Source organism: Phyllobates terribilis, unplaced genomic scaffold (genome assembly GCF_046119375.1).
Source record: "Phyllobates terribilis strain yellow unplaced genomic scaffold, ASM4611937v1 Scaffold_3__8_contigs__length_932513732, whole genome shotgun sequence".
In the NCBI taxonomy this organism is placed as follows: domain Eukaryota; kingdom Metazoa; phylum Chordata; class Amphibia; order Anura; family Dendrobatidae; genus Phyllobates; species Phyllobates terribilis.
The window spans coordinates 339,325,502-339,345,675 of NW_027362763.1; the positions used below are offsets into that span (position 1 = coordinate 339,325,502).

General features: G+C 39.8%; 1 protein-coding gene and 1 long non-coding RNA gene across 6 annotated transcripts in view; one reads left to right on the forward strand and one right to left on the reverse strand.

The window, feature by feature from the left end:
• Positions 1–2,150: 2,150 nt before the first annotated feature.
• Positions 2,151–14,815, reverse strand: LOC141259347 (uncharacterized). Its single transcript, XR_012318407.1, has 3 exons — positions 14,597–14,815; positions 12,009–12,083; positions 2,151–4,678 (listed from the first exon to the last, which is right to left on the reverse strand). It is a non-coding gene; the product is annotated as an uncharacterized lncRNA (long non-coding RNA).
• Positions 11,827–20,174, forward strand: part of BCL6 (BCL6 transcription repressor) — a 79,609-nt gene continuing 71,261 nt past the window's right edge. For 2 of the 5 annotated variants that reach the window (XM_073675192.1, XM_073675196.1), the window contains exons 1-2: positions 11,827–11,972; positions 12,142–12,269. The gene's annotated coding sequence lies outside the window, so the exon portion shown is untranslated. Of the gene's footprint in view, positions 11,973–11,996; positions 12,270–12,602; positions 12,699–20,174 lie in introns of those variants that run through there. The other 3 variants (XM_073675193.1, XM_073675194.1, XM_073675198.1) reach the window with 3 other exon arrangements.

Below are 20,174 nucleotides of genomic sequence, written 5' to 3' on the forward strand. Positions count from 1 at the left end.
TACTGGAGCTCTGTTTGCAGTCATGGACTGCACCAAGCTCGTCATCCTTGTATGCATGCATTCTTCCCAACTCTCTTATTGTCTTGAATGCATTACATTCTTGCAATATTGGGGCCTCCGTAGTGTTTTGGCAGAAGAAGGAACTCCATTGACTTGAGAGTTAAGTAGCTGAAGACAGGAGTGAAAACCAGGATAGGTTCATGTGCCAAAGTGATTTTAAGGGAACTCATCCCATGACAGCCTCAGTGAGCTACCTACCTAATAGTCATATAAGAAACAGTGTAGTTCAGGAGACCTGATCCGAGCATGGTCTGTGTATAATGCATAAAATGAAAACTAGAATTGAAACAATACTTTATTGCATTTAGCTGTATTGCTCCAAGTTCCTTAACCATATAATAGATGCTAGCTTTCCATGCAGACATAAATCGTTCTACAAGGTGTGTTTCACTATATATGAAATTCTTTAGAAAATTAGACATTCTTTGCCCATTTGTGGACTCATCTTCTTACACATAATCTTTCAAGCATTGCATAATAATGAATTGTACCATAGGCAGTTGCTGAACAAGTTATTTTAGGTCTGTAGGTTCATAGATTACCTTGTCTGGATAACTTGCCTCGGTAATATGACTACTATTTCAGTCCTTAATCTCAGCACTTTCAATTGATGCTGATGGATAGCTCTGTAGATAGTCCTTTTTAGATACCCAATAACATGCACTGTGACCTATAGGCTGCACTTACCCTTCTCCAGTTACTCATAAGTAAGAATATCTCATACACTGTATATACACTTACCACAAATGTCTCCTTACCATTTGCTTAGCATTGTTATCATATCCTCTTCTGCAAACGTTTAAGTTTAAATATACTGTAAAGACAGAAACTACCATGTGACATGGAATCAGAAGGAAAACTGGAACTGCATCTTTGCTTTATAATTAGTCCATGGGATATTACCTTCCATTGAAAAAGACCTATAAGTATTGTCAAAAATTCTTTCAACCATATTTAATCCTTCATTGTTCCTGTTATTCTCCATGAACTCAATTCTTCATTGTGCATGATATTCAGTGACAGCATCTATGTGTTAGACAATTCAGAAATAAAATGGTTTTACACAATGTAGACTAAATGCCTCCTTGTATGATACATACCAACAGAAGCGTACCTACAATAGGGGCAGGGGTTGCAATCGCACCCGAATCCTGGAGCCTATATGGAGTCCCTTTGGCCTATATGAAATGACCATTACTATTAATGACTTGCAATAATTGGGGGCCCCGTTGGAGTTTCTGCATTGTGCCCATAAGCTTTAAGTTATGCCACTGCATACCAAATGTACAGTATTTATGGCTTAATGAAAGTATTTTTATTTTTGTTTCTGTTCTTTTGCCCCAATAATGGATTTGTTGGTCCTTCAAAATTGTAGGTGTCAAGAAATTAAGACAGTCACATGTTAAATAGCTGGTCTAATCTTTGAATCCCACTTACATTTATCAAATATATTGATGTTACCATTTTTCCAGTATGAATAGGATGTTATATGTCTTCAGCATCAGGATTCCATTCATTCTTCTTTCCCTATGGCCAGCTTCCTCCATATAAGTCCATCTCAGGTTACCATGGTACCTGACATGTGCTTCTTATATCATTGTCTGAAGCCTTCAAAGGCTGGCCCAGGTGGCTGCAGGCCGCCTGAGTATTCTGCTAGTAGTACATGCAGCTACCTTGTGATTTCCAGGAGTCAAGCCATACTGCCCCCTTGGTTATGCTACAGATGTGTGCAGATGCTCCTGAGTGCTATCCAGCATCCATACACTACTAGCCACTCAGCTCTGCTGTTTCTAATGCTGAACACATTTTTTACTTTGCAATCTCAAAGTACCTAACTTACATTAGTATTCTAAACTTTAAGTATAAAGCTTATATACACATTGAAATTAATAAATACCTATGCAAAAAATGTGCTAAGATCAAAAAGAGATAAAAATATGTTTTTATTATTGGCAATAATTAAAAACAATTAATAGACATACGAAATCAGACACATAAAATAACACAACTAGGTGAGCAATGACACCACACTTCTAGACGTTTGAGCTAAACCATAAAGAATATGAGCAACTACAATTATCAATGGGCCCAAGATAATCAATGCTTTAGCATAATATTAGTGACAAAGGAGGAGGGTGTCATATACTGTATACTAATGTGCACCCTCCTCCTTTTTCATGCTTTTTTAAGTTGCTGTACAGACGCTCAACTATATTTTATTAAGGGAGCTGCCAGCCTACTGGTCTTTGTATTGCAAAGCACCATCCTCATCCTCAACTCTACTGTATCAAGGTGTCTGCCAGCTTACTCGTCTCAGATTTTCTAAGTGCTGTCCAGACCATCAATTCTCCTGTAACAAGATGCTTGATTGCTTACTCAACTCTGTTGTTTCTGTGTCCTGACACATATTTGGCTCTGCTGCATCTAGTAATTCTAGTTTTGTTGATCCACCTTCCATCTTGCATACTCTGCTCTATTGATCTCTACTGTTCCATGTAACGTTCTATTGTCCTGCTCCTTTGCACCAACAAATCTGGTCCGTACTGCTCAGCATGACCTATGGCTTAACAAATCCACCTGACCAGATGACCTAATAACACGTGACCAGATTAAAGGGAGGGTAAATGTTCTTTACCATATTCTGGTTAGCAATCATTCAATCAACAGAACTTATCAATCAAAACAGCCTTTGCTTGACTTGGCCATTCATTCAGAGGAGGAGCTAACCATAACAGTTCCACCTTGGCTCTTGTTAAGGCCCAATTATATGAGCTAAAATTTAGCAATACAGGGTCCATGAGAATCATTGGCCTTGGTTCTTAATCATTGGCTCTGGTGCACATGCCTCCAATCAACCGACTTAAGAGCAAAATGGGATTCGTTGGAGAATGGGATTGCTTATGTCGACAAGGAAATCATTGTTGTCCACAGTACATCACCCTGTGTAAATAGAACATATCCTGCAAACAACAAGCATGCTATATGAGCACAGAATGATCTTATTAATTAACGTTCTGTCCCCGTCTAGTTTTCATTGGCCTATGTGAAAAGGTAATTAAATGATTGCCAATTTACTTAAAAATATTTATGGGCATAAATCGGCCAATGTAAAGGCCATTCAGCCTGATTTTCTAAAAGGAATGGAAGGCTGCCACCTCTAAAATAAAGGAGATGAGTCGCCACCAAATGTTTTCTCTAGGGGCTTACTCCACTATTGATCTGGTCTTGTTATTAGTACGTTCAATCTAAAATTTCCAGTGTAGATGTTTTAGACCACGCTAATTTCTAACAAAACTCAGATCTCTCTGATATCATTTCTACATACTAAGATCACTTTTATAAAGTTCAGATTATCTTATAAATGTTATTTTTGGATTGTATTGCAGTTAGGCTTCTAGGGATTCTCTGTCTCAGCAATAAACTTTTTTGTTCTTGATAACTATATACTAGACCTTGAGTTAAAGAATTTTGTTTTACCATGAAGTTACTGTATCTTAATTGAGTTTCTTTTCACTTTTAGCAGTCAGAGTAGAGAACAAGTATACCCAACTCCTGGTCAGCACTGAGAAGTATGAGTCAAAAGATTGCCCTTGTCTTAAGAATTATGTCCCTGATTCATTATTCTCGCTTTTTTAAGTCACTTTTCTTTATTTAACTTGCGGTATTTGTAGTTGACTTTTTGAACTAACTTCTTCACAATGGTGCAAGTCGTTCATGAAATTGTCTTTATTTTTGTCTTGAACCTTTATTTGTGACTTTTAAGCTAAAGTCAATTTTTGGCAAAATGTTGCAAAAATTTCAGGGTTAGATGGGGAATTGAATTCTAGCGTACCTAAAATAGCTCCAAGGACTGCAGTACATTTTTCTACAACAATGTAGAGATATTTCGAAATGTCCCAATTGAGAAATCAGCCAAAAACATCTGTAAAGTTAAAACCTGACCACAATAATAATCTTTTTATTTCTATAGCGCCAACATATTCCGCAGCGCTTTACAATTCAGACAATTTAAAGACATTATTGGCACTGTCCCCATTGGGGCTCACAATCTAGATTCCCTATCAGTATGTCTTTGGAGTGTGGGAGGAAACCAGAGAACCCGGAGGAAACCCACACAAACACAGGCAGAACATACAAACTCCTTGCAGATGTTGTCCTTGGTGGGATTTGAACCCAGGACCCCAGCGCTGCAAGGCTGCAGTGCTAACCACTGAGCCACCGTGCAAAATAAATAAGCTTCAGACAAACCCATAAAGAGGTGACGTTAAAAAAAAGAGCAAGTGAAAAGATAAATATGGCACGAACAAGAAACAGGCACAAAACCACAAAACTAGACAAAAAAGGAGCAAAAGCTATGTAGGTTATATAGTATAACATTAAATACAGATTGTTTTATTTAAATTTTTTTTTGCATTTGTAAAATTCCTAGTCTTAGGTTAAAATCTCTGAAATAAATGGAGAAAATAGCATATCATTAAGATGTTTGCCTTGGGAACCACCAGGATTCATCGAGAGAATTGTAGCAGCCAGGGAATGTCTGTAGATGTGCAGAGCTGAGCGCACGCAGTCTGGCCCAGGGCACGCTCATTAAATACTTTTTATTTGTCCTCTTGCTAACCTGCAGTGAAGTGCAATGTTCAGTTAGATTCTATACTGGTTGCAGTCAGGTAACTTGTACATTAATTCTTATTTATTTTTTAAAATTAAGTCATTTTAAAGAAATGTTTCTTTTTAACATTTCCTAAGTATTTATGGTAATGTAAGATGTTATAAACACAAAATTTAAGCTGTCTATATCCACTAGTATCTGTATCAAATACTCTGCCTTCATTTTTCTCCATTTTTCTATGATTTATTTTAAGCAACCAAAAGGTGTCAGATTTTTATTAAAGGTATATCCAGCTTAAAATATTATTTTCCAATAGGATTTTGTGCCTATAAAATTACAATCATAGCTGTTAGAGTATGTGCACAAGATGTCTTTTCCAAGCGGGTGAACCAGACGAGTTTTCCAAGAGGAGGACAAGTCGGCATTTTTTGTCCTGAAGCGCCTTTGTGGCATCTCTTGGTCGTTTCCGGAGTGCTTGTTAGTAATTTTTGACCATCATCATTATTTTTGAGTACTTTTCCATTATCTGGGTCGTCTTTTGTAGTGTTTTTTCCAGTCATTTTTTTTCCACTGGATGTTTCTGAAGCGAAAATGCTGGGAAAATGCTCAAAATCTTTTGAGTCTTCTTATTGACTTGTATTTTAAAAATGGAGTTTCTTCAGAGGGGAAAATGTCTGAAGAATAGGGCAGCATGGTGACTCAGTGGGTAGCACTGTTGCCTTGCAGCGCTGGGGTCCTCGGCTCAAATCCCACCAACGACAACATCTGCAAGGAGTTTGTATGTTCTCCCTGTGTTTGCGTGGGCATTCTCCGGTTTCCTCCCACACTCCAAAGACATACTGATAGGGAATTTAGATTGTGAGCCCCGATGGGGACAGCAGTGATGATGTATGTAAAGCACTGCAGAATATGTTGGCGCTATATAGAAATAAAAAAGAAACAAAAAGAATTATCAGCTCACCTCTTTTGCCTGCTTGGTGTCTATTGAAACCTGAAGCAGTTAAAAGATGCTCAAAAGTCTGAGCATATGCACACAAGGTTCTTTTTACGTAGAAATGCATATACTCATTGTTTTGAGCATTTTCTGAGAGCTTTTTTTGTTGTGTTTCGAAGCAGACCCACCTTAAAAAGATGCCATGTGCAAATATTTTTACACATCCTCTTAAGTTCCAGTACTGCACCTTCGCTGCTGTTCTGGTCTGCAGGAGTCTGGCAGCGAATCTCTCAAAGAGAACACAGCAACGCTTGGCTAAGCTGTGTGTTCCTATATATATGTAGGGGTAGACATAGCTGTCTGCCAAAGGAACATTTGACAATTAATGTATATGGGAAGCTTCAAGAGAGGTAACCAATATCAATTGGAAATCCGAAACCTGGCAACCCCACCGATCATTGTAGCTCCCACTTTGGCTGTTTGCATACAGCGTACAGAGCAGGTACAGCATGCCTTCATACACTACTTAGTGAAGTTGAGCACAACCACTACAAAGAGTACGGAGCTGAGCTGTTCCTGCTCCATACACTGTTTACATCCAGCCGGAAGTGATAGCGCTGATCGGTCGGGATGCAGGGTGTTGGATCCCCATAGATGTGATATTGATGATGTAGGCCAGGTTAGATCATAAATATAAAAGTACTGGACAACCCCTATAAAGTATTATCTGGAAACTTATAAGTGTATATCAAAAAATTTTACTGCTGAACTTTTTGCAACTTTGCTATCTGCATCATCTTCATAGAAGAAATGTTGCAATATTTACCATTTCACACTGACATGGGAATCAGTTGCCTTATAGAAGTCCTGGAGAATAATTTTAAAGAGGTTGCCAGGTATAAAATGAAAAGTCTGCTGTCACTCTGCACTGTGCGCTGCGAGGATTCACCAGTTTCTGAGTCGGGAACGGCAGTGTTGTATGTGATATGCATACTCCCGGACAGTAGCCGTCTAGTGGGCGTGGCCTCGCTCCATACAAATGTATAGAGGAAGGCCGTGCCTACTAGACAGCTGTGCCCATTGGATGACCACGCCCACTAAACGGCCATTCCCTCGCTCCATATACTTATATGGATCGAGGCATACCCACTAAAAAGGCTTCTGCCCTGGAGTATGTATTACACATACATTGAAGAGGGGGGCACCCAGGGCAGTTACCGACACGCTGTGGGCCGAAACTCTTTTCTCTTCGCCCAGTACCCCCTCTTCTATTAAGGACCGAGACAGGAGTGTGTGCTGCACCGGAGGATTTACTGCACTCTCTGTTACATTGTCCTTGGGACCAGAACCGACTTCAAACAAGAAAGGAGATCATAGATCCGGGTTAACAGACTCACTTTTACTGTGCAATTCTTCTACACACGGCTGCAGCATACAGATTAAGATATGTTCTTTAGTCAGTGAAGTACCTTTGGTTATGTGCCTTTCCAGTGTTCGTTCTCGTCCTGTCCTGAGACCCATCATCATCCACTTCTTCTGTGACCCAGCTGAGAATCTTCCCATGAGGGATATGGAGACCTCACCTTGAGCACCTCTGACAGGCTGTTAGCCTAGGACTGTTTCCCTGTCTGTTTAGTCTTCCTCCAACACTCCGCTCTTTCTCTTCTCTAGTACGGAACAGGACCTGCACCAGTCCTGTGCTAATCCAGTCGTGAACCCAGAACTAGGGTGGCTTTGCCACAGACCTCCCCTATTGGCAGTCTCACTGCTTAAGTCCCTCTGACTTTCCCTCTCTCCAACCAGACTGTCTACAACCTGGAATTGTTTTCTGTTAAAAACTATTCTAAACCCCTCCCAGTTAATGATGTAATCCCTTAATTAACTATCTAATGTCTAAGTACTGTAGTGCAAACACAGTGGGTATGGAAAGTATTCAGACCCCTTGAATTTTTTCACTCTTTGTTTCATGCAAGCCATTTGGTTAATTTTAAAAAGTTCATTTTTTTTTCTCTTAAAGTACACTCTGCACCCCATCTTGACTGAAAAAAAAACAGAAATGTAGTTCTTTTTGCAAATTTATTAAAAAAGAAAAACTGAAATATCACATGGTCATAAGTATTCAGACCCTTTGCTCAGACATTCATATTTAAGTCACATGCTGCCCATTTCCTTGTGATCCTCCTTGAGATGGTTCTACTCCTTCATTGGAGTCCAGCTGTGTTTAATTAAACTAATAGGACTTGATTTGGAAAGGCACACACCTGTCTATATAAGACCTCACAGCTCACAGAGCATGTCAGACCAAATGAGAATCATGAGCTCAAAGGAACTGCCCAAGGAGCTCAGAGACAGAATTGTGGCAAGTCACAGATCTGGCCAAGGTTATAAAAGAATTTCTGCATTACTCAAGGTTCCTAAGAGCACAGGGGCCTCCATAATCCTTAAATGGAGGAAGTTTGGGACCACCAGAAGTCTTCCTAGACCTGGCCGTCCAGCCAAACTGAGCAATTGTGGGAGAAGAGCCTTGGTGAGAGAGGTAAAGAAGAACCCCAAGATCACTGTTGCTGAGCTCCAGAGATGCAGTAGGGAGATGGGAGAAAGTTCCACAAAGTCAACTATCACTGCAGCCCTCCACCAGTTGGGCCTTTATGGCAGAGTGGCCCGACGGAAGCCTCTCCTCAGTGAAAGACATATAAAAGCCTGTATAGAGTTTGCTTAGAAACACATGAAGGAATCCCAGACTATGAGAAATAAGATTATTTGGTCTGATGAGATGAAGATAGAACTTTTTGGTGATAATTCTAAGCGGTATGTGTGGAGAAAACCAGGCACTGCTCATCACCTGTCCAATACAATCCCAACATTGAAACATGGTGGTGGCAGCATCATGCTATGGGGTGTTTTTAAGCTGCAGGGACAGGACGACAGGTTGCAATTGAAGGAAACATGAATGCGGCCAAGTACAGAGATATCCTGGATGAAAACCTCTTCCAGAGTGCTCTGGACCTCAGACTTGGCAGAAGGTTCACCTTCCAACAAGACAATGACCCTAAGCACACAGCTAAAATAACAAAGGAGTGGCTTCAGAGCAACTCTGTGACCATTCTTGACTGGCCCAGCCAGAGCTCTGACCTAAACCCAATTGAGCATCTCTGGAGAAACCTGAAAATGGCTGTCCACCAACGTTCACCATCCAACCTGACGGAACTGGAGAGGATCTGCAAGGAAGAATGGTAGAGGATCCCCAAACCCAGGTGTGAAAAACTTGTTGCATCATTCCCAAGAAGAAGGGTGCATCTACTCAATACTGAGCAAAGGGTCTGAATACTTATGACCATGTGATATTTTAGTTTTTCTTTTTTAATAAATTTGCAAAAAATTTCTATATTTCTTTTTTCAGTCAAAATGGAGTGCAGAGTGTACTTTAATGAGAAAAAAAATGAACTTTTTAGACTTTACCAAATGGCTGCAATGAAACAAAGAGTGAAAAATATAAAGGGGTCTGAATAATTTCCGTACCCACTGTAAATCCCTACCTATTATAAAGTTCCCCCTCTGGGTAGACCTCCCGCATCTCAGGGACAGCCTTAGGCAGAGCCTATAGGAGAAACGGCATACAATAACGGGCATAGGGATAACACACAGCAAACATTTTTATCAAATAAAAAACACAAATCTATAACACATCTAAAACCATGACTTAGTAACCCCTTGTTGACTCGGCGTCTTCTCAGCCTGCCACCCTCCTACATACATCACCGCCATTCTCTGCTCAGAAACCGGCGAATCTTGTTTTTTCCAAGGTGAACTGCCATTTTTATTAATAAAATTTGGGGGCTCATACAATGTTTTGATCGCTTTTTGTTGCATCTTTTGGGGGAAGAGTGGCGATAAAAAAATGGCAATTCTGGGGTTTCGATTTTTATCTCCTTGCAATGTTTAAGTTGGGTTAAATATCTTTATATTTTTGTAGATGGATTATTGCAGGCATGGTGATACAAAATGGATTTGTTTTTTATTTTATTATTTATTTTTAACTTGGAAAAAAGCAAGTATTTCAAATTTGTATGTTTCTGGGCTTCATAGCAACACAAAGATCTTTGAAAATGATCAACACAAAGCTTGAGCAACACAAAGTCTTTGAAGCCTTCAGTAGGCCCCTGGCTGTGATGATCACCTGACTAACTGCCCCACCATGATCATGCCACTTAAAGGGAACCTGTCACCAGGTTTGTCCATATGAGGTAAGGCCGGTACCTTTCAGCCCTGATATACTGCATTCTAATATCCTGTATATATGCCCCCAATCCGGCCTGCAAGACAAGAAATAGACGTTTTATAATACTCACCTATGGAGCAGTAGGGTCCGATGGACATCACTTGTCTTGGTCCGGTGCCTCCTCTTTTCTTGGTTAAGGGGTCTGGTCAGGATTTCATATTATATAGTGTGTCGCTACTGAATTCTGTGTTACCTCAATGGGTCAGGTTGGGGGCTATAAATTTAAGATGGTTGGTCTGAGGTCTGTATAAGTTTAGGGTTTCTAGTCTAGGTCTAAATCTATTTAAGGGCTTTATAGTTCATGATCTGTTGCGTTCTGTTTTCTACCTGGCATTGGGATTTAAATTTATTATGTAGTCTGAATATATTTTTGGGTCTAGTCTGGGGTTTGTACTTTTAGGGTACTAGTGAGCCTATATTTATTAAGAGTTTGGAGTCTAAACTTATTTTGTGGCCTAATTCTGTAATCCAATCTGCTAATTTAGGGGTATGATGGAGTCATATGCACTACTTGTGATTGAAATGCATTAGGTTATTAGTGTTTTACATACTACCTATACAAATGGGCAAATTTATACAAAAACAGAACTTCTCAGAATCTCCCTGATGTCACCAGTCCAAAGTATGTAAGATTGGTGTGTGCTTGAGTTTACGTGTATATGTGCATAAGATTGTCTCTGATTGGCATGACTGTCCATGTGAGTGTAAGACTAGGTGCACACTGTGACTGTACTATACATATCGGGTGATATTCTCAGTGTACATTTTAACGTTGTCATAGGCTCCATTTCACCAGAGAGAGGCTAAAAGTGTGTTCTTTCGGCCTTGGTCTGGCAGGTATTCATCTGCTTACCGTTTTTTTAAGTGTATAGGACAGCACAGCTAACTATGCTTTCTTATACCTAGGGAAATGCAAAGAAAAGTATAGCCTTATGTATAACTTTCTTTATACAATGGGTTCCTCAGTATACATCCTGACTGTAGCCACAGTCCAACACATAACTTCAGAGAAAATGAAGCCAACAGTGGGAATCTCACCTAAAGATGGGTTCACATGGCATATTCTCCTACATTCAGTGGCCTTGTCGCGTCTTCCATCCAAACCCTCTGCAAAACAGGATCCAGGCGAATGTGCTGATGGGGCCATTGAATGCAGTGATGCAGATAGAGTTACAGTGTGTTCTGTTGTGCATTATTTTATTTGTCTAATTTAGGCAGCACCAAGACGTAGTAGACTACGTCTTGGTGCCCACCTCCAATAGACGTATATGACTGAAAATAATGCACGACAGGACACACTGTGACTGACTCCGTCTGCATCATTATAGTCAATGCCCCCATCGGTGCATATGTCCAAATCCCGTTTTACGGGGGGTTTGAACGGAGGACCTGACAGGGCCACTGAATGTAGGAGAAAACACTATGTTAACCCAGCCTTGGTGACTGCACACCTGCCCTGGCAGTCTTTATGGCAGGTTCCCTCTCAGCTGCTTCCAACCAAGTTGTGGACCACTGATTTGGGCAGAGGGTGGGGATGAGATGAATAAACCATGGGACACTAAGTACTTGACCCAGAAATGTTTTTATTAACCCCTTCAATACCAATGACCCAATCACTATCATTATCACTTAATTATTTGGTGGGGCAGTGAGTGCTGCAAAATACCTTATCTGACTAAGGCACCAACATGTTCCCATTGGTTGAGCTTTGAAGGATCATAACGTAATGGCACATACCATCAATCTATTTCTGCCATTAAAAAAATAATAATTATATTATATTAGGGTAACATCTATGCAACTGACAGGCCAGGTGGTCTCATTTCTTTTCTTATTCAGATCTTAGACAAGTGCACAAGTTTGCTTTTTAGAAACAGTGCTTCCTGGGAAGAGAAGACGGTTGCTTGCCAGCAGAACGATTATATACCTTGGAAAGAATCCACAATTATGAAGCGGTGCCGCCCTTTATACCAGTCTCCCAAGGCATTACTAATGGGTGACGCTTATGTGTGGCAAAACATCGGATTGATAGAAGTAATCTACATTTCTGTGTGACTCAACGTACGGCAAATAATACATGATTAATTCAGGTTTGTTAGACTTTTCCAACTTAACTAAGCACTTACTTGACTTGCCTGTTTTCTGCTGCATCTTCATTCTACATAATGGCTGAGCTTAAACTTCCTGGAACTGCATTAACCCTGGGTATAGAAATCAGTTTACAAATCAGTATGTAAAATCATTGCTTTATCATCACAGAGAAAGCTACTGCTGTAACCAAGACTGGAAAACTTTGCTGATAAAATTCTGCTGCTGAGGAATCACTGCCATGACACAATGGACTGACTCTCTTACTGAAGATGTTGGTGCCTCTGAAGAAGTATTCAGTAAGTAGCTACATTTCACCCCTTTTCTTAGAGGCAGAAAATCAAAAAATGGACATGTTTATTCTGATTTCTAGCAAAAATGTATCTGTTCATTATGCACGGTGCTAACCATTGCATAACACAAGGCACAAACACATAAAATAAGATGCAACCTTCCATTTATGTGCACTTTGTGTACTTTTATGACGACTCAGAACTGTATTAGTTATACACTATTCATGTACTTGTGTAATCCTGTTCGGCATATGCAAATACACTAAATCCATTTCTGGCACCAAAAGGTGTTCTACCAAAGGATTTTTATTTAACTCACAGAGTACTTGAGTATCTGAGTCATTGATACATTTTTCCATCTGTGACTTCAGTTCACCTAATATCTCTCTACATCCCCAAATCAGTCATCAACGGGATACAGAACGCTCTAAAGTGGTGAGTTGTTTTTGGAGTCCTCATACCGTAGAGGTGCTTTCGATAGTTATTTGCCAGCATGTGGTGTGGGAAGAAAAAAGTAGTTAAGTTCTTTTCTTAATTAAAAATTACTTAATGGGTTAAAAAAGTTAATGTTTGGATTATTCACAATACAGTGCCACATTTTTTTTTTTACTTAAAGGGGTATTCACATCATGTACATTTATGGCCTAGCCATGGGATGAATGTAGATGAGGATCTCACTACAGGAACCTATATCTATAGTGAAAACGGACTTCTGTCACTCCATCCAAGAACAAATTTAATGAGGTTGTCAAATTTTGGGGATAAATTCATTTTTCCAACTAATATATTTGGAGCTGAAAATCATTTTTACAATTGGGTTTCATTGTACATTTTGCACCATTTAGCTTTCACAGGCCTTTTGGTTCTCTGCACATTTAATGTTGATCTGATCTGTGCTGAGAAAAGCTCAGAAAAAGAAAGAAAAAAGAGTTATAAACTCCCTGTCAGACCAATCATAGCAAGCTGACAGATTCTCAGTTCACTCATTCTGCCGCCAAAAATTAGATGGTGCCATTTTTTAATGAAACCGAATTGCAAAAAATATTTTTTTTTGCCTCAATTACATTCATTTAATTAAAAAGAAAAGTTGTTCCTAACGATGGACAGCCCTCTTTAAGCTTCTGAGTTCAAGGAAGGTAAAGCAAAGTAATTACAAGGTTACTGAACTCTCAATGTTTACACCTTTTACTTTATGTCTACTGTAAAATGGTGTTCAAATGTGGTCATAGTCCTAGTAAGCTGTGTTTACCTGCTTTACCCCTTTGCCAGCAAAGTACACAATACTTTTAATGGTGCGCATTGTTCTTTTCTGCCAATTAGTGTAGAAAAGCACAGAATAATACTATAGATACACTATCTATAATTCTACACATACAATAGAATACATATGTGTCCAGTGCCATCATCTGTGGTTACAGGATTATATAAGAATGATTGCATCTATGCATATCTTCTCCTGTGATGATAAATTTATAATTAACTTTTATTTATTTTAGTCATATTTGTTGATTGCTGGCAGCACATTTATTGCATCTAGGGAAGATTTCCAGGAACAGGTGTGTCATGATCCATTCCACTCTCATATGCAAAAACGTCCCAACCTGGGCAGCTGCTATTAATAATGTAAATCATGGACATGGAAGGCCTGCAAAATTTACATTGTGGAGTGCAATATTATTTTGTTTTTATAAAATATAATGTAGACATTCATTATTTGGACTGTGCAATAAAATGACCCCACGGGTAAGAGGGTGCCCACGGGTAGAATGTTAATGAAAAAAATGCAGTAAGATTGCACACTATTAAAAAAGGACAACTGTGCACCTGAAGTAGTAAACTACAAATCTTGCTTTATGTAGTCTGTGATAGAAGTTAAGCAGCTGAATGTGGGTCAATCATATTACTGATGCAGAGTGACTGTCATTTTTTACTGTTTAGTCCTGTAGAAGGAACATATTGAACACAGTGCTTTTAGCATATTTACCAATATTTATATCCAATTAACAAGACATTTTAAGCCCTGCCCCTTGTATGGGGAACATCCTTATTTAAATAAATAAAAGGGGTGGTCAGGCACTTAAAATGTATTTTTTAAATATCTATCTTTACACCCTAACCACTTTTGTAATTTGTTTTATTACGCACTATCCTACACTTTTCCCTATCTAGTTAATGTCTAAATTTGTTTTTTTTTACTGTACTTCCTGTGACTCTTTGTTTGAGAAGATTCTAAAATGTGACGTCATAGGAGACTGGGGCTGCACTCACATCACGCAGCATCCATTGCCTCTCCTGGAAAAGGACCTCAAAGGGGAAGCATTGCAGTTACTTACTAGTTTCTTACATCACTGCCCCCTTCTGTAGACGTCCAGGATACTGGGTGATGGACACTGTGGGAGATGTGAGTGCAGCGCCGGCTCTCAGTTTTTATCTCCGCCGCCAAAGTAGCTTCTGTGAAAGAAGATATCATCAGGGAATGGAGATAGAAGCAGCGAGTAGCCAATGCCGTTCCACAGCTTCTAGCACCACCCTCAAATGAGTCACTAGCAGGGGTTGGTGATAGAAGCAGTGAGTAGCACCAATGCCGCCCCTTGATGATGATTCGTTTGAGTGCAGTGCTAAAAGCTGTGGGGTAATGCTGGTGTCACACACTGATTCTATCTCCACATCCTGACAACATCTTCTTTCAGTTACACGCTATGGCGGCAGTGGACATAGATGCATGGTGTGGGGGCAGCACTCACATCTCCCACAGCATCTATAACGCAGGATCCAAGACATCTTCAGAGGGGAAGGTGATTCAAGAAACTAGTCAGTAACTGCAGCGCTGCCCCCTGACGACATCCTGTTCCAGGAGGGGTAATGAATGCTGTGGGGATTGAGTGCAGCTCCAGCATCCTGTAGTGTCATATTTGAGACTCCTTTCAAACGAAACATTACAGTAAAAAAAAAACACATTTAGGGATGAACTAGATAGGGAGAAGTGTAGGGTATTTGGATATTTGTAATAAAGCAAATTCCAATAGTGGTTAGGGTGTAAGGATAGATAATTAGAAAATACATTTCAGTTGCTGGACCACCTCTTTAATATAAACGTCGCCACTTTTCCATTCTGGGTCGCAGAGCAACCACACCAGACTCAGGACTGTTAACAGCCATGTAACAACCAGATTCACCAATAAGCTCATTTTTATTGGGGCTGTTGCAGACCACAAATCATTGAATTTATAGATATTTGCATTACATGAGCTGTTTTTGCTGTTCCTAGGAATATGTTCAAACAAAAATATAGGTAACAATGATAGCACTGAAATTGTATGTAATGATCTTCCAACTTATAAAGGAGACCAGTAGGGCGAAGCCTTTCTCTCTGCACAGCTCTGTGTCTTCACTGACCTGCCTCCTATTTTACATAATGCATCTAGTAGTGCGGGGCTAGGTAAAATAGGAGGCAGGTCAGTGAAGGCACAGTGAGCTGTCATAAGAGCATACAGATGAATATGTAAGCAGAGCACCAGATAGAACGCCCCCACAAGCTGCCCTGGAGCACGAGCATATCATTATCTCCAAACTGAAAGTAAAGATTACACAAGAACCACAGCACGGATTACATCAATCAAGGTATCATTTTAATCAGTGTAATGTTGCCCACATGACAGTGTATGTGGTGTACTGAGCACAATCCTGCTGACAGGTGCGCTTTAAGTCAGTGAAGTCCATCAATTGCAGCTGGTTTCTGGCATATTACTGAGTCTGCACTCTGCCACCAGTACATATATAACAGAAACCAGAGTGAGCAGAGCTAAAAGAAATCCTAACATTGTGACATATAGCAACTAATCAGGACTCAGAATCTATTTGAATTAAATAAAATAATTTGAATTAAATAAATAAAAATCTGCTCGGTTATTGGTTGTCGGTAGCACCAAGGCCATCTGTTGGATCACTTTGATAAATGTAGTATAATTGAGCAGTTGATTGCAGGTCTATAAAAAATGATGAAAAATGTAATCAACGCCTTTTCCCTCATTAAAAGTAAAGAAATGGAAAAAAATATAATAAAAAAACTAAACAAAAGTCCAGTCTATCAAAATAAAAAATTAACTAACCCTGTAAAGAGAAAAAATATATATCAAAATGCCAGAACTGATGTTATTTTTTTGGTCACAATATCCCAAATTGATGTCAATAAAACTATCAGCTTACCACACAAAAAACAGCTCCAAAACAATAAAAATATTTATTTCAAACTTCAGATTTTTTTTTCACCACTTAAATAAAAAAAAATTGTCATGTTTGGAATTACCGTAATCTTAATAATCTGGAGAATCATATTTCAAGGTCACTTTTACCATACTAAGAAATCTGTAAAAACAAAGCCCAAAAAGCTATGGCGGTATTGTATTTTTTTTCACCTTTTAACCTATTTGGATTTTTTTTTCCTGCTTTCAGTACGTTATATTGTAAAATTAATGTTGTCTTTCAAAATTACAACTCGTTCTACAAAAAATCAAGCCCTCATATGGCCATGCTGACAAAAAAATAAAAAAAATGTAGGGCTCTTGAAGAAAGTGCTGGAAAAAATAACAAAAATCGGCTGCAGAGGCATGGACCTCACAAGGTAAAGTCCACAAAGCATCACAGAACACCTCCTATATTTATGCAAATTTGCATAAGCCCTGCCCACTTTGCATCATGTTACAATCAAGTGAAAACTGGATGGAACGGGGTAGGTATTACTGCATTGGTCATCTAGAGGGTTGATGATTGGATTTTATCTTAAAGTGACTGCTGATTTATGCAGCCCAATCCATGGGCAGCATGTATCAGGCACTGGCTGTATAAACCCAACCTGGTATGTTTGACCCTAAAACACTGCGGCATTTAGAGAAGCAAAAAAGAAGCTGCCTGGGACCGAGCCAGCGCTCTAGACTAGTTGGACGGATGACTTCTCCCTGCCCGCTGCACTGGATTGTACGTGTATATATAGCCCATAACCTGTCAATCTAGGGCAGCGGGCGGGAAGAAGCCCCCTGGGGCCCACCTGTCCGACTAGTCTACACTGTCGGGCTCTGTCCCCTTCTTTTTGAAACTATGTTTTCCCCTGAAATGCCGCAGTGTTTCACAGTCAACACACTTGGCTGAGATCATACAGTCAGTGCCTTATACATGCTGCCCGCGGATTGGGCAGCTTGTATCAGCTGTCAAGTTCACTTTAAATATAGTTCCAAGATGACACAGTTATGGGAATGAGAAAAGCTCCACAAACAAGTACGTGTATTCACAACAAGCAAAGAATTATATGACTCACTCAAGATCATTACATCTAAAGCCAAATATCAGGTCTTCATTATACTCCTGTATCTTTCTTATGATACACATGCAGTGCGCTTTTTACTTCACTTTTTTGGGGCACTTTTAAAAAAGCAAAACACAGCAGCCAGATATTTGCTTCTTATGTACAGGTATTGGTAAATATCTGTACCTACATTGGGCCTAATAGCTAGTACTGGCCTTCTTGCTCATAGGAACAAATGCAGCTTTCATTTTTTCACAGCATTACAAGATAAGTAAGCTGGACTCGGGGCAATGGGCAAGAAGCACAGCAGAGTGGTTTGTGGGTCCAGGCGTGGTGCTTTTTGTGGTATTTTTCTCCATAGATTTTAAAAATGTATTCATACGGTATATCATAAATAACCACTCAACCCATTGTCGACATGGCCAATTTTCATTTTTGCATTTTTGTTTTTTCCTCTTCTTTTTCCATTATTAATATTTATTTATAAAGATCCATTGATTCCATGGTGCTGTATATGAGAAGGGGGTTACATAAAAAATACAGATATCACTTACAGTTACAAACTAACAATGATAGACTGGTACAGGGGGAAGAGGGCCCTGCCCTTGCGGGCTTACATTGTACAGAATGATGGGGAAGGAGACAGTAGGTTGGGTGGTTGCAGTAACTCCGGTGTTGTTGAGGAGGCAGCTGGGTCATGGCAGGCTGTAAACTTTCTTAAATAGATGGGTTTTCAAGTTCTGTCTGAAGGATCTGAACGTGGAGGCTAATCAGACCTGTTGAGGCACAGAATTCCAGAGGATGGGGGATATTCGGAAGAAGACTAAGAGGCGATTGGGTGAGGAATGAATAAGTGTGGAGGAGAGAAGGAGGTCTTGGGAGGACCGGAGATTATGTTAGGGAAGATATCGGGAGATTAGTTCAGAGATATAAGAAGGAGACAGAATATGGATGGCTTTGTAGACCAGTGTTAGTAGTTTGAATTGGATACGCTGGGGAAATGGAAGCCAGTGAAGAGATTTGCAGAGGGGAGAAGAGGAGAAGTAGTGAGGAGAGAGATGAATTAGTCGGGCAGCAGAGTTAAGAATGGACTGGAGAGGTGCGAGAGTGTTAGTAGGTAGGCCATAGAGAAGGATGTTGCAGTAGTCCAGGTGGGAGATGATGAGGGCATGCACAAGCATTTTAGTAGATTGAGGGTTACGGAAAGGATAGATTCTGGAAAGTGCTTGGATGTGTGGTTTGAAGGACAAGGCTGAGTCAAGGGTTACTCTGAGGCAGCGGATGTCCGGTACAAGGGAAAGCGTGATGTTGTTTATTGTGATAGAAAGATCAGATGGGGAAGATACATGAGATGGAGGAAAGATGATGAGTTCAGTTTTGTTCACATTGAGCTTGTGGAAGCGAGAGGAGAAGAAGGAGGATATGGCTGATAGACACCCTGGGACTCTGGACAGCAGAGAGGTGACGTCTGGGCCAGAGAGGTAGATCTGAGTGTCATCAGCGATAGGTTATACTGGAATCCAGGGGAATTTATGAGTTGTCACAGGCCAAGGGTATAGAGGGAGAACAGTAGGGGTCCTAGGACATAGCCTTGAGGAACTCCAACAGAGAGAGAGTGTGAGAAGATGTATGACGATTTACACATTTGAATTACCCCATTTATTTAACCACGTAGTGTACTGAAAAACAAGAAAAAAAATTGCAAGTGCGATCAGATTGCAAAATAACAACATTTTTGGGGAAGTTGTCATCATAATTCTCCTCCTCAGCATAAGGCCTCATTCACACGTCCATGTTTCAATATGTACGAGAAATAATGGTACCTGTGTCATCAGTGATTTGGATCAGTGTGTCATCAGTGTTTTGGATCAGTGTGCCATCAGTGCTTTGGATCAGTGTGTCATCAGTGTTTTGGATAAGCATGTCATTAGTGTTTTGTATCAGTGTGTCATTAGTCTTTTGGATCAGTGTGCCATCAGTGTTTTGGATCAGTGTGCCATCAGTGTTTTGGATCAGTGTGCCACCAGTGTTTTGGATCAGTGTGTCATTAGTCTTTTGGATCAGTGTGCCATCAGTGTTTTGGATCAGTGTGCCATCAGTGTTTTGGATCAGTGTGTCATTAGTGTTTTGGATCAGTGTGTCATCGGTGTATTGGATCAGTGTGTCATTAGTGTTTTGGATCAGCGTGTCATCAGTGTTTTGGATCAGTGTGTCATTTATGTTTTGGATCAGTGTGACATCACTATACAGTTCATGTGTCTATTTTTACTAAGGCCACGTTCACACATTCAGTATTTGGTCTGTATTTTACATCAGTATTTGTAAGCCAAAACTAGGAGTGGGTGAAAAATACAGAAGTGGTAACATGTTTCTATTATACTTTTCCTCTGATTGCTCAACTGATGTAAAATACTGACCAAATACTGAACATGTGAATTTGGCCTAACAGTGTGTTCCAAATAAATAAATTAATTAATTCATAATAAAAAGTGCACTATCGGTGCATATGGAGTGTATATATACAGGGTGGTCCAAAAGTAGGTGGCCAGAAAATAATAACATTTATTTTGATTTATATATAAAAGTATATTTACTAACACAAGCATAACATT